This window comes from Triticum urartu, unplaced genomic scaffold (genome assembly GCF_056163025.1).
Source record: "Triticum urartu cultivar PI428250 unplaced genomic scaffold, HENAU_Tu73 scaffold2, whole genome shotgun sequence".
NCBI classification, from domain to species: domain Eukaryota; kingdom Viridiplantae; phylum Streptophyta; class Magnoliopsida; order Poales; family Poaceae; genus Triticum; species Triticum urartu.
This window is the reverse complement of record NW_028260368.1, coordinates 443,991-458,584: the sequence shown is the minus strand read 5'-3', so window position 1 is coordinate 458,584 and position 14,594 is coordinate 443,991.

Genomic DNA, 14,594 nt, shown 5'->3' with positions numbered 1-14,594 from the left:
GGTATACTTGACGATGACGATATGAATCACTTGAAAAATAAACGTATTCGTTCGGTTGCGGATCTGTTACAAGATCAATTCGGATTGGCTCTTGGTCGTTTACAACATGCAGTTCAAAAAACTATTCGTAGAGTATTCATACGTCAATCGAAACCGACTCCCCAAACTTTGGTAACTCCAACTTCAACTTCAATTTTATTAATAACTACTTATGAGACCTTTTTTGGCACATACCCGTTATCTCAAGTTTTTGATCAAACGAATCCATTGACACAAACTGTTCATGGGCGAAAAGTGAGTTGTTTAGGTCCTGGAGGGTTGACGGGGAGAACCGCAAGTTTTCGGAGCCGAGATATTCATCCGAGTCACTATGGGCGTATTTGTCCAATTGACACGTCTGAAGGAATCAATGTTGGACTTACTGGATCCTTAACAATTCATGCGAGAATTGATCACTTGTGGGGATCCATAGAGAGTCCGTTTTATGAAATATCTGCTGAGAAAGCAAAAGAAAAAAAAGAGAGACAGGTGGTTTATCTATCACCAAATAGAGATGAATATTATATGATAGCAGCAGGAAATTCTTTGTCCTTGAATCAAGGTATTCAGGAAGAACAGGTTGTTCCGGCTAGATACCGTCAAGAATTCTTGACTATTGCATGGGAACAGATTCATGTTAGAAGTATTTTTCCTTTCCAATATTTTTCTATTGGGGGTTCTCTCATTCCTTTTATTGAGCACAATGATGCGAATCGGGCTTTAATGAGTTCTAATATGCAGCGCCAAGCAGTTCCGCTTTCTCGGTCCGAGAAATGCATTGTTGGAACTGGATTGGAACGCCAAACAGCTCTAGATTCGAGGGTTTCCATTATAGCCGAACGCGAGGGAAAGATCATTTCTACTGATAGTCATAAGATACTTTTATCAAGTAGTGGGAAGACTATAAGTATTCCTTTAGTTAACCACCGTCGCTCTAACAAAAATACTTGTATGCACCAAAAACCCCGGGTTCCACGGGGTAAATCCATTAAAAAAGGACAAATTTTAGCAGAAGGAGCTGCTACAATTGGGGGCGAACTTGCTTTAGGAAAAAACGTATTAGTAGCTTATATGCCATGGGAAGGTTACAATTTTGAAGACGCAGTACTAATTAGCGAACGTTTGGTATATGAAGATATTTATACCTCTTTTCACATCCGGAAATATGAAATTCAGACGGATACGACAAGCCAGGGCTCCGCTGAAAAAATCACTAAAGAAATACCACATCTAGAAGAACATTTACTCCGCAATTTGGACAGAAATGGAGTTGTTAGGTTGGGATCCTGGGTAGAAACTGGTGATATTTTAGTAGGTAAATTAACGCCTCAGATAGCGAGCGAATCATCTTATATCGCGGAAGCTGGATTATTACGGGCCATATTTGGCCTTGAGGTTTCCACTTCAAAAGAAACTTCTCTGAAATTACCTATAGGTGGAAGAGGGCGCGTTATCGATGTGAAATGGATCCAAAGGGACCCGCTCGACATAATGGTTCGTGTATATATTTTACAGAAACGTGAAATCAAAGTTGGGGATAAAGTAGCCGGAAGACATGGGAATAAAGGGATCATTTCCAAAATTTTGCCTAGGCAAGATATGCCCTATTTGCAAGATGGAACACCCGTTGATATGGTCTTCAATCCCTTAGGAGTACCCTCCCGAATGAATGTGGGACAAATATTTGAAAGCTCGCTCGGATTAGCGGGGGATCTGCTAAAGAAACATTATAGAATAGCACCCTTTGATGAGAGATATGAGCAAGAGGCTTCAAGAAAACTTGTGTTTTCAGAATTATATGAAGCCAGTAAAGAAACAAAAAATCCATGGGTATTTGAACCCGAGTACCCGGGAAAAAGCAGAATATTTGATGGAAGAACAGGCGACCCCTTTGAGCAACCTGTTCTAATAGGGAAGTCCTATATCTTAAAATTAATTCATCAAGTTGATGAGAAAATTCATGGGCGTTCTACTGGGCCCTACTCACTTGTTACACAACAACCGGTTAGAGGAAGAGCCAAGCAAGGGGGACAACGAGTAGGAGAAATGGAAGTTTGGGCTTTAGAAGGATTTGGTGTTGCTCATATTTTACAAGAGATACTTACTTATAAATCTGACCATCTTATAGCTCGCCAAGAAATACTTAATGCTACGATCTGGGGAAAAAGAATACCTAATCATGAGGATCCTCCAGAATCTTTTCGAGTGCTCGTTCGAGAACTACGATCTTTGGCTCTAGAACTGAATCATTTCCTTGTATCTGAAAAGAACTTCCAGGTTAATAGGGAGGAAGTTTGATCGGAATAAATATAAATTCTTTTCTTATTTCTATTTTATGATTGACCAATATAAACATCAACAACTTCAAATTGGACTCGTTTCCCCTCAACAAATAAAGGCTTGGGCTAACAAAAACCTACCTAATGGAGAAGTCGTTGGCGAAGTCACAAGGCCCTCTACTTTTCATTATAAAACCGATAAACCAGAAAAAGATGGATTGTTTTGCGAAAGAATCTTTGGACCCATAAAAAGCGGGATTTGCGCTTGTGGCAATTCTCGAGCGAGCGGAGCTGAAAACGAAGACGAAAGATTTTGCCAAAAATGCGGGGTCGAATTTGTGGATTCTCGGATACGAAGATATCAAATGGGATACATCAAACTCGCATGTCCCGTGACTCATGTGTGGTATTTGAAAGGTCTTCCTAGTTATATCGCGAATCTTTTAGATAAACCTCTTAAGAAGTTGGAGGGCCTAGTATACGGCGATTTCTCTTTTGCTAGGCCCAGCACTAAAAAACCCACTTTTTTACGATTACGAGGTTTATTCGAAGAGGAAATTGCATCCTGTAACCACAGCATTTCTCCCTTTTTTTCTACCCCAGGCTTTGCAACATTTCGAAATCGGGAAATTGCGACAGGAGCAGGTGCTATTAGAGAACAATTAGCAGATTTGGATTTGCGAATTATTATAGAGAATTCTTTGGTCGAATGGAAGGAATTAGAAGACGAGGGGTATAGTGGAGATGAGTGGGAAGATAGAAAAAGACGAATAAGAAAAGTTTTTTTGATTAGACGCATGCAATTGGCGAAACATTTTATTCAAACAAATGTAGAACCAGAATGGATGGTTTTGTGCTTATTACCGGTTCTTCCTCCCGAATTGAGACCTATTGTTTATAGGTCTGGAGATAAAGTAGTGACTTCAGACATTAATGAACTTTATAAGAGAGTTATCCGTCGGAACAACAATCTTGCCTATCTATTAAAAAGAAGTGAATTAGCGCCAGCAGATTTAGTAATGTGCCAGGAAAAATTGGTACAAGAAGCCGTGGATACACTTCTTGATAGTGGGTCCCGCGGGCAACCGACGAGGGATGGTCACAATAAAGTATACAAATCACTTTCAGATGTAATTGAAGGTAAAGAGGGAAGGTTTCGCGAGACTCTGCTTGGGAAACGGGTCGATTACTCGGGGCGTTCTGTCATTGTTGTGGGTCCTTCGCTTTCATTACATCAATGTGGATTACCTCTAGAGATAGCAATAAAGCTTTTTCAGCTATTTGTAATTCGCGATTTAATCACGAAACGCGCCACTTCTAATGTAAGGATTGCTAAAAGGAAAATTTGGGAAAAAGAACCCATTGTATGGGAAATACTTCAAGAAGTTATGCGGGGACATCCTGTACTGTTAAATAGAGCACCTACCCTGCATAGATTAGGCATACAGGCCTTTCAACCCACTTTAGTAGAGGGGCGTACTATTTCTTTACACCCATTAGTGTGTAAGGGTTTCAATGCGGACTTTGATGGAGATCAAATGGCTGTTCATCTACCTTTATCCTTGGAAGCTCAGGCAGAAGCCCGTTTACTTATGTTTTCTCATATGAATCTCTTATCTCCCGCTATTGGGGATCCTATTTGCGTACCAACCCAAGACATGCTTATCGGGCTTTATGTATTAACGATTGGAAAGCGTCGAGGTATTTGTGCAAATAGATATAATAGTTGCAGAAACTACCCAAATCTAAAAGTAAATTACAATAATAATAATAATTTTAAATATAGGAAAGATAAAGAACCCCATTTTTCTAGTTCTTATGATGCACTGGGAGCTTATAGACAAAAACTAATCAGTTTAGATAGTCCCTTGTGGCTACGATGGAACCTGGATCAACGCGTCATTGGGTCAAGAGAAGTTCCGATTGAAGTTCAATATGAATCTTTGGGGACTTATCATGAGATTTATGCCCACTATCTAATAATGGGAAATAGAAAAAAAGAAATTCGTTCGATATACATTCGAACCACTCTTGGTCATATTTCTTTTTATAGAGAAATAGAGGAAGCCATACAAGGATTTAGTCAGGCCTATTCATACACTACCTAAACAAGAAAGTTAGATTCGGCGATGCCCCTCCCCTTTCGGGGGGCATTCCGATTTCCCTAGTATCATCATTATTTGCCACGCGAATCCAGATTGAGATTGAGGCAATTAAGTTAATTAAATTTTCGAATCACTGACTCAGGCCCATTGTCGAATCCTACTCAGCAATTGTCGAATCCTACTCAGCCGAAAAGGGGGTACTTATGTATGGCGGAACGGGCCAATCTGGTCTTTCATAATAAAGAGATAGACGGAACTGGTATGAAACGACTTATTAGCAGATTAATAGATCATTTTGGAATGGGATATACATCCCATATACTGGATCAACTAAAGACTCTGGGCTTCCATCAAGCCACTACTACATCGATTTCGTTAGGAATCGAGGATCTTTTAACAATACCCTCTAAGGGATGGTTAGTCCAAGACGCGGAACAACAGAGTTTTCTTTTGGAGAAACACTATTATTATGGGGCTGTACACGCGGTAGAAAAATTACGCCAATCTGTTGAGATATGGTATGCGACAAGTGAATATTTGAAACAAGAAATGAATTCAAATTTTCGGATAACGGATCCTTCTAATCCAGTCTATCTAATGTCTTTTTCAGGAGCCAGAGGAAATGCATCTCAAGTACACCAATTAGTAGGTATGAGAGGATTAATGTCGGACCCTCAAGGACAAATGATTGATTTACCTATTCAAAGCAATTTACGCGAGGGACTTTCTTTGACAGAATATATAATTTCCTGCTATGGAGCCCGCAAAGGGGTTGTAGATACTGCTGTGCGAACAGCAGATGCTGGATATCTTACACGTAGACTTGTTGAAGTAGTTCAACATATTATTGTGCGTAGAAGAGATTGTGGTACTATCCGAGGTATTTCTGTAAGTCCTCAAAATGGGATGACGGAAAAACTTTTTGTCCAAACACTAATTGGTCGTGTATTAGCAGACGATATATATATCGGTTCACGATGCATTGCCGCGCGAAATCAAGATATTGGAATTGGATTAGTCAATCGATTCATAACTGCCTTTCGAGCACAACCATTTCGAGCACAACCAATATATATTAGAACCCCCTTTACTTGCCGAAGCACTTCTTGGATCTGTCAATTATGCTATGGCCGGAGTCCTACTCATAGTGATCTGGTCGAATTGGGAGAAGCCGTAGGTATTATTGCAGGTCAATCAATTGGGGAGCCAGGGACTCAACTAACATTAAGAACTTTTCATACTGGCGGAGTATTCACAGGGGGTACTGCCGACCTTGTACGATCCCCTTCGAATGGAAAAATAAAATTCAATGAGAATTTGGTTCACCCCACACGTACCCGTCATGGGCAGCCTGCTTTTCTATGTTATATAGACTTGCATGTAACTATTCAGAGTCAAGATATTCTATATAGTGTGAATATTCCCTCAAAAAGCTTGATTCTAGTGCAAAATGATCAATATGTAAAATCCGAACAAGTAATTGCGGAGATTCGTGCCGGAACGTCCACTTTACATTTTAAAGAAAGGGTACAAAAGCATATTTATTCTGAATCAGACGGCGAAATGCACTGGAGTACTGATGTTTACCATGCGCCCGAATATCAATATGGTAATCTTCGCCGATTACCAAAAACAAGCCATTTATGGATATTGTCAGTAAGTATGTGCAGATCCAGTATAGCGTCTTTTTCACTCCACAAGGATCAAGATCAAATGAATACTTATGGTAAAAAAGATAGGGAAATTCTTGATTATTCAACGTCGGATCGAATCATGTCCAATGGCCATTGGAATTTTATCTATCCTTCTATTTTTCAAGATAATTCAGATTTGTTGGCGAAAAAGCGAAGAAATAGGTTCGTCATTCCATTACAATATCATCAAGAACAAGAGAAAGAACTAATATCCTGTTTTGGGATTTCGATTGAAATCCCCCTTATGGGTGTTTTACGTAGAAATACTATTTTTGCTTATTTTGACGATCCCCGATACAGAAAAGATAAAAAGGGTTCAGGAATTGTTAAATTTAGATATAGGACCCTAGAAGAAGAATATAGGACTCGAGCGGAAGACTCAGAAGAGGAATATGAGACCCTAGAAGACGAATACAGGACCCGAGAGGACGAATATGAATATGAAACCCTAGAAGAATCTAAATATGGAATCCTAGAAGACGAATACGAATATGAAACCCTAGAAGACGAATATGGGAGCCCAGAAAACGAATATGGGAACCCAGAGAACGAATATAGGACTTTAGAGAAAGACTCAGAAGAGGAATATGGGAGCCCAGAGAGCAAATATAGGACCCAAGAGGACGAATATGGAACTCTAGAGGAAGACTCAGAAGACGAATATGGCAGCCCCGGGGAAAGCGCAGAGGAAAAATATGGTACTTTAGAGGAAGACTCAGAAGAAGATTCAGAGGACGAATACGAGAGCCCAGAGGAAGATTCCATCTTAAAAAAAGAGGGTTTGATTGAGCATCGAGGAACAAAAGAATTTAGTCTAAAATACCAAAAAGAAGTAGATCGGTTTTTTTTCATTCTTCAAGAACTTCATATCTTGCCGAGATCTTCATCCCTAAAGATACTTGACAATAGTATTATTGGAGTGAATACACAACTCACAAAAAATACAAGAAGTCGACTAGGCGGACTGGTCCGAGTGAAGAGAAAAAAAAGCCATACGGAACTCAAAATATTTTCCGGAGATATTCATTTTCCTGAAGAGGCGGATAAGATATTAGGTGGCTGTTTGATACCGCCAGAAAGACAAAAAAAAGATTCTAAGGAATCAAAAAAAAGGAAAAATTGGGTCTATGTTCAACGGAAAAAAATTCTCAAGAGCAAGGAAAAGTATTTTGTTTCCGTTCGCCCTACAGTGGCATATGAAATGGACGAAGGAAGAAATTTAGCAACACTTTTCCCGCAGGATCTCTTGCAAGAAGAAAATAATCTCCAAATTCGACTTGTCAATTTTATTTCTCATGAAAATAGCAAGTTAACTCAAAGAATTTATCACACAAATAGTCAATTTGTTAGAACTTGCTTAGTAGTGAATTGGGAACAAGAAGAAAAAGAAAAGGCTGGTGCTTCCCTTGTTGAGGTAAGAGCAAATGATCTTATTCGCGATTTCCTAAGAATTGAGTTAGTCAAGTCCACTATTTCGTATACACGAAAAAGGTATGGTAGGACAAGTGCAGGACCGATTCCCCATAATAGGTTAGATCGCGCCAATATCAATTCTTTTTATTCCAAGGCGAAGATTGAATCACTTAGCCAACATCCAGAAGCTATTGGCACTTTGTTGAATCGAAATAAAGAATACCACTCTTTGATGATTTTGTCGGCATCCAACTGTTCTCGAATTGGTTTATTCAAGAATTCAAAACATCCCAATGCGATAAAAGAATGGAATCCTAGAATTCCTATTCGAGAAATTTTTGGGCCCTTAGGCGCTATTGTAGCTAGTATATCGCATTTTTCTTCATCTTACTATTTACTAACGCATAATAAAATCCTGTTAAAAAAATATTTGTTCGTTGACAATTTAAAACAAACCTTCCAAGTACTTCAAGAACTTAAATACTCTTTAATAGATGAAAATAAAAGGATTTCTAATTTCGATAGTAACATAATGTTGGATCCATTCCTTTTGAATTGTCACTTTGTCCATCATGATTCTTGGGAAGAGACATTGGCAATAATTCACCTTGGACAATTTATTTGTGAAAATGTATGTCTATTTAAATCGCACATAAAAAAATCCGGTCAAATTTTCATTGTAAATATGAATTCCTTTGTTATAAGAGCAGCTAAACCTTATTTGGCCACTACAGGAGCAACTGTTAATGGTCATTATGGAGAAATCCTTTACAAGGGAGATAGGTTAGTTACGTTTATATATGAAAAATCGAGATCTAGTGACATAACGCAAGGTCTTCCAAAAGTGGAACAAATCTTTGAAGCGCGTTCAATTGATTCATTATCCCCGAATCTCGAAAGGAGAATTGAGGATTGGAATGAGCGTATACCAAGAATTCTTGGGGTCCCTTGGGGATTCTTGATTGGAGCTGAGCTAACCATAGCCCAAAGTCGTATCTCTTTGGTTAATAAAATCCAAAAGGTTTATCGATCCCAAGGGGTACAGATCCATAATAGACATATAGAGATTATTATACGCCAAGTAACATCAAAAGTGCGGGTTTCCGAAGATGGAATGTCTAATGTTTTTTCGCCTGGGGAATTAATCGGACTATTGCGAGCGGAACGAGCAGGACGAGCTTTGGATGAATCGATCTATTATCGGGCAATCTTATTGGGAATAACAAGGGCTTCCCTGAATACCCAAAGTTTCATATCTGAAGCAAGTTTTCAAGAAACTGCTCGAGTTTTAGCAAAAGCTGCCCTACGAGGTCGCATTGATTGGTTGAAAGGCTTGAAAGAAAACGTAGTTCTGGGGGGGATTATACCTGTTGGTACCGGATTCCAAAAATTTGTGCATCGTTCCCCACAAGACAAGAACCTTTATTTCGAAATAAAAAAAAAAAATCTATTCGCGTCGGAAATGAGAGATTTTTTGTTTCTCCATACAGAATTAGTTTCTTCAGATTCTGACGTAACAAACAATTTTTATGAGACATAAGAACCCCCATAAAAATATTTTTTACTTTACTAGACTTTTGAACTTAGAACACTAACAGGTCAAATTTTAGATTTTTAAGATTTTTATTTTAATAAGTAAAACAAGTCAGTTAATTCATTAAGGTGGTTATGTTTATACCATGTATCAATGGCCAACTCTTATCTTAGTACAAGGTTCTCTCGGAACAATTATTATTTATTTCAAGCTATTTCGGATCTTTCTTAATCTTCAAAAAGAACTAAATTCCGTAATGGAATGGTAGGATTAAAAAAAAGGAAGTGTGGAAAAAATGACAAGAAGATATTGGAACATTAATTTGAAAGAGATGATAGAAGCAGGAGTTCATTTTGGTCATGGTATTAAGAAATGGAATCCTAAAATGGCCCCTTACATTTCGGCAAAGCGTAAAGGTACTCATATTATAAATCTCGCTAGAACGGCTCGTTTTTTATCAGAAGCTTGTGATTTAGTTTTTGATGCAGCAAGTCAGGGAAAAAGTTTCTTAATTGTTGGTACCAAAAAAAGAGCAACAGATTTAGTAGCATCAGCTGCAATAAGGGCTCGTTGTCATTATGTTAATAAAAAGTGGTTCAGTGGTATGTTAACGAATTGGTCGATTACGAAAACTAGACTTTCTCAATTTAGAGACTTAAGAGCAGAAGAAAAAATGGGAAAATTCCACCATCTCCCAAAAAGAGATGTGGCAATCTTGAAGAGAAAATTATCTACTTTGCAAAGGTATCTCGGCGGGATCAAATATATGACGAGATTGCCAGACATTGTGATCGTCCTTGATCAGCAAAAAGAGTATATAGCTCTTCGGGAATGTGCCATTTTGGGGATTCCTACTATTTCTTTAGTCGATACAAATTGTGACCCGGATCTCGCGAATATATCGATTCCAGCCAACGATGACACTATGACTTCAATTCGATTGATTCTTAACAAATTAGTATTTTCAATTTGTGAGGGCCGTTCTCTCTATATAAGAAATCGTTGATTAAGAATATATAGTGAATTCTTGGGCAACTGCGTAAATTTATGGAATCACTTACTTTACTATATCTTTTTTTTTGCATAGAATTTTTTTTGCATAGAAAAAAGAAGGGGAATATTGATATATATTAGAGGGTATTGATATATATTATGATCTGATGTGCTTTCTTGGTATCCTAAATATAAGATTAATACTTCAAGTTGCTGAGTTGAGAAAGAGATGGTTGAATCAAAAGAATTCCTTTTTTGAAGTTCAATTTTTATCAGAGGACAATATGAATATTATACCTTGTTCCATTAAAACACTCAAGGGGTTATACGATATATCGGGTGTAGAAGTAGGCCAACACTTCTATTGGCAAATAGGAGGTTTCCAAATTCATGCCCAAGTACTCATCACTTCTTGGGTCGTAATTACTATCTTGCTAGGTTCAGTTGTCATAGCTGTTCGGAATCCACAAACCATCCCGACCGACGGTCAGAATTTTTTTGAATATGTCCTTGAGTTTATTCGAGACTTGAGCAAAACTCAGATTGGAGAAGAATATGGTCCCTGGGTTCCCTTTATTGGAACTATGTTCCTTTTTATTTTTGTTTCGAATTGGTCGGGTGCTCTTTTACCTTGGAAAATTATAGAGTTACCCCATGGGGAATTAGCAGCGCCCACGAATGATATAAATACTACTGTTGCTTTAGCTTTACTCACGTCAGCGGCATATTTTTATGCTGGTCTTAGCAAAAAAGGATTGAGCTATTTCGAGAAATATATTAAACCAACTCCAATCCTTTTACCAATTAACATCCTAGAAGATTTCACAAAACCATTATCGCTTAGCTTTCGACTTTTCGGGAATATATTGGCGGATGAATTAGTCGTTGTTGTTCTTGTTTCTTTAGTCCCCTTAGTAATCCCTATACCGGTCATGTTTCTTGGATTATTTACAAGCGGTATTCAAGCTCTTATTTTTGCAACATTAGCCGCAGCCTATATAGGTGAATCCATGGAGGGTCATCATTGAATTGACTCTTTTTGGAAATAGTATTTTTTTTTTTTGCAGCTTAGCTCAATTCATGCATGGTTCCAGATAATCTGCTTGGTTGCAAAAAAATAGTTAGAAATGCGTATGAATATATAGCCTAGAGTTGTAGGAGAGAGAATAGAATAGACTATATTATGGAATTTTCAAAGTATATATGCATTAAGGAGGGTGGAGTCAGGCTAGATCTATACTATAATATCCTTAATGTCTATAAGTGGAGTCCTCTTTTATGCAGGTTTCCACTTTAAGCAATGATTTTAGAATCCGATTCAATAGAAAATGAGAAAATATGCAAACAAAATAGAAGAAACAAATGTATATATATAGGATATTATATTATATATTCCTAGGTTAGATTCATTATCTAATCCGATATATGGATATGGAATTCCCTTCTATGTAGTTCGGACAATTCACATTATCATTTCAATTTGATTTCAATTTGTACTTTTTAGTTACTTTACTTCTCCCCAATAGAGCTTAGAAGTAAGAATTTATTGGTTGATTGTATCCTTAACCATTTCTTTTTTTTGACACGAGGAACTACTCACCATGAATCCACTAATTGCTGCTGCTTCTGTTATTGCTGCTGGATTGGCCGTAGGGCTTGCTTCTATTGGACCTGGAGTTGGTCAAGGTACTGCTGCAGGACAAGCTGTAGAAGGTATTGCGAGACAGCCAGAAGCAGAAGGTAAAATACGAGGTACTTTATTGCTTAGTCTAGCTTTTATGGAAGCTTTAACAATTTATGGACTAGTTGTGGCACTAGCGCTTTTATTTGCGAACCCTTTTGTTTAATCTTAAAAAAAAAATTCTTTCGATTTCGATTAGATACTTTTTTCTTTTTTTAGTAAATTGGTATTTGCTTCCACAATTCCAATTATATCAATACTTTATTTAATTTACTCCTATTTATTACTCCTGGAATTATCTATTTATCGGGACAGATAATACCCCATTCTAGGAAGGGCTGAGTTGAGTATTATTAATTTAGAAGATATGCTCACCTTCTTATTTCCCGTCCTTAGTTTAGGAAAGTGGAAAGTTTTTTCCTTTTATTTTAGGAATTTTGGGAACAGAACATTTCAACAAAGGAAGTCTTTCACCGGTCAAACAAGACGTAAGACTTAATCTAAAAGAAATTACTAGATTGAATCTATTTGCATTAAAAAAACCGATCAAAAAAGGGCGAGCGAAGTAAGTGATCGAAAAACTTTGTTCTTTGTTCGTCCTATCTATAAGAGGAGAGCATATGAAAAATGTAACCCATTCTTTCGTTTTTTTAGCTCACTGGCCATCCGCTGGCAGTTTCGGGCTTAATACCGATATTTTAGCAACAAATCTAATAAATCTAACTGTAGTGGTTGGTGTTTTGATTTTTTTTGGAAAGGGAGTGTGTGCGAGTTGTCTATTTCAAGAATAGATTGGATCTATCCGGCTGCACTTTATAATATTTTTTAGTATTTTTCGGATAAATAAGAAAAGGGTGCACGATCTCGACGAATTACTTCTGAATAAATTCAGAAATCATATGGAAGAACCATAGCATTTCGCGACTCATTGGTAAATCAACTTTGATTCTCTATAAACCAAGAATGTGAGACCATTAACACGGTTAAAGCTAAACTGCTTGAAGTCCAGGCAAAAAGAGGTACTCTTTCTACAACTATATTAGTATTAGTACCAATTTAAACGGGAAATAGCTAATGTAAAATTTATCTGATATAGAACACTCATATCGATAAAATGGTTTGAACTATTTACTAGAAAAAAAAGGGGGCACCCTGCCCTTTTTTAACCAATGCCGAATCGACGACCTATGTATAAAAAAGAGAAATTTTTTGGATTTGAAGAAAAAAAAAATAAAAAAGAATTCTATTAATTTTCATTTTCCATTTATTTAGTTAGTTTTTCTTAATGAAATTGAAATTATTAACTAGAGGGCAAATAAAAATAAAGAAACAACTTTGCTGACCATGATATATTTTTATCTAGGCGGAAGAGTCCTCTTAATATTTATCTAGTCTTATATAGGTTTCGGTATATTGAAATATAAACATAAAAAAGAAGATAGAGGATAGGCTCATTACTTAAAAAAAAGATATGGAAATAGCTATAGAAAAAAAAAAAGGAGCGTGAGAGCCAAATGAATCGAAAGATTCATGTTTGGTTCGGGAAGAGATCATAAAAGTTGTAAACTTACAAAATAATCTACTTTCATTAAAAGATTTATTAGATAATCGAAAACAGAGGATCTTGAGTACTATTCGAAATTCAGAAGAATTGCGTAGAGGGACCATTGAGCAACTCGAAAAAGCTCGGATTCGATTACAGAAAGTCGAACTAGAAGCGGATGAGTATCGAATGAATGGATACTCTGAGATAGAACGAGAAAAAGCAAATTTGATTAATGCTACTTCTATTAGTTTGGAACAATTGGAAAAGTCTAAAAACGAAACCCTTTATTTTGAAAAACAAAGGGCAATGAATCAGGTCCGACAGCGGGTTTTCCAACAGGCCGTACAAGGAGCTCTAGGAACTCTGAATAGTTGTTTGAATACCGAGTTACATTTCCGTACGATTCGTGCTAATATTGGCATTCTCGGGTCCCTGGAATGGAAGAAATAATTAAATTAATTAGGCCTTGAACTTCTACTTTCGTTTAGAATTTAGGCATTATTTTTCCCCTTGCTTCCGAAAAAAGAGTCAAGAAACACTAATGGCAACCCTTCGAGTCGACGAAATTCATAAAATTCTCCGCGAACGTATTGAACAATATAATAGGAAAGTAGGGATTGAGAATATAGGTCGCGTAGTTCAAGTGGGGGATGGGATTGCTCGTATTATAGGTCTTGGTGAAATAATGTCAGGTGAATTAGTCGAATTTGCAGAAGGTACTAGGGGTATTGCTCTGAATTTGGAATCCAAAAATGTTGGGATTGTATTAATGGGCGATGGGTTGATGATACAAGAGGGAAGTTTTGTAAAAGCAACAGGAAGAATTGCTCAGATACCCGTGAGTGAGGCTTACTTGGGTCGTGTTGTAAATGCTCTGGCTAAACCTATTGATGGGAAAGGCGAAATTATAGCTTCCGAATCTCGCTTAATTGAATCTCCTGCTCCAAGTATAATTTCCAGGCGTTCCGTATACGAACCTCTTCAAACAGGGCTTATTGCTATCGATTCGATGATCCCTATAGGGCGCGGTCAGCGAGAGTTAATTATTGGGGACAGACAGACTGGCAAAACAGCAGTAGCCACAGATACAATTCTCAATCAAAAAGGGCAAGGTGTAATATGTGTTTATGTAGCTATCGGTCAAAGAGCATCCTCCGTAGCTCAAGTAGTAACTACTTTCCATGAGGAGGGGGCCATGGAATACACTATTGTAGTAGCTGAAATGGCGGATTCACCTGCTACATTACAATACCTCGCTCCTTATACGGGAGCAGCCCTGGCTGAGTATTTTATGTACCGCGAACGGCATA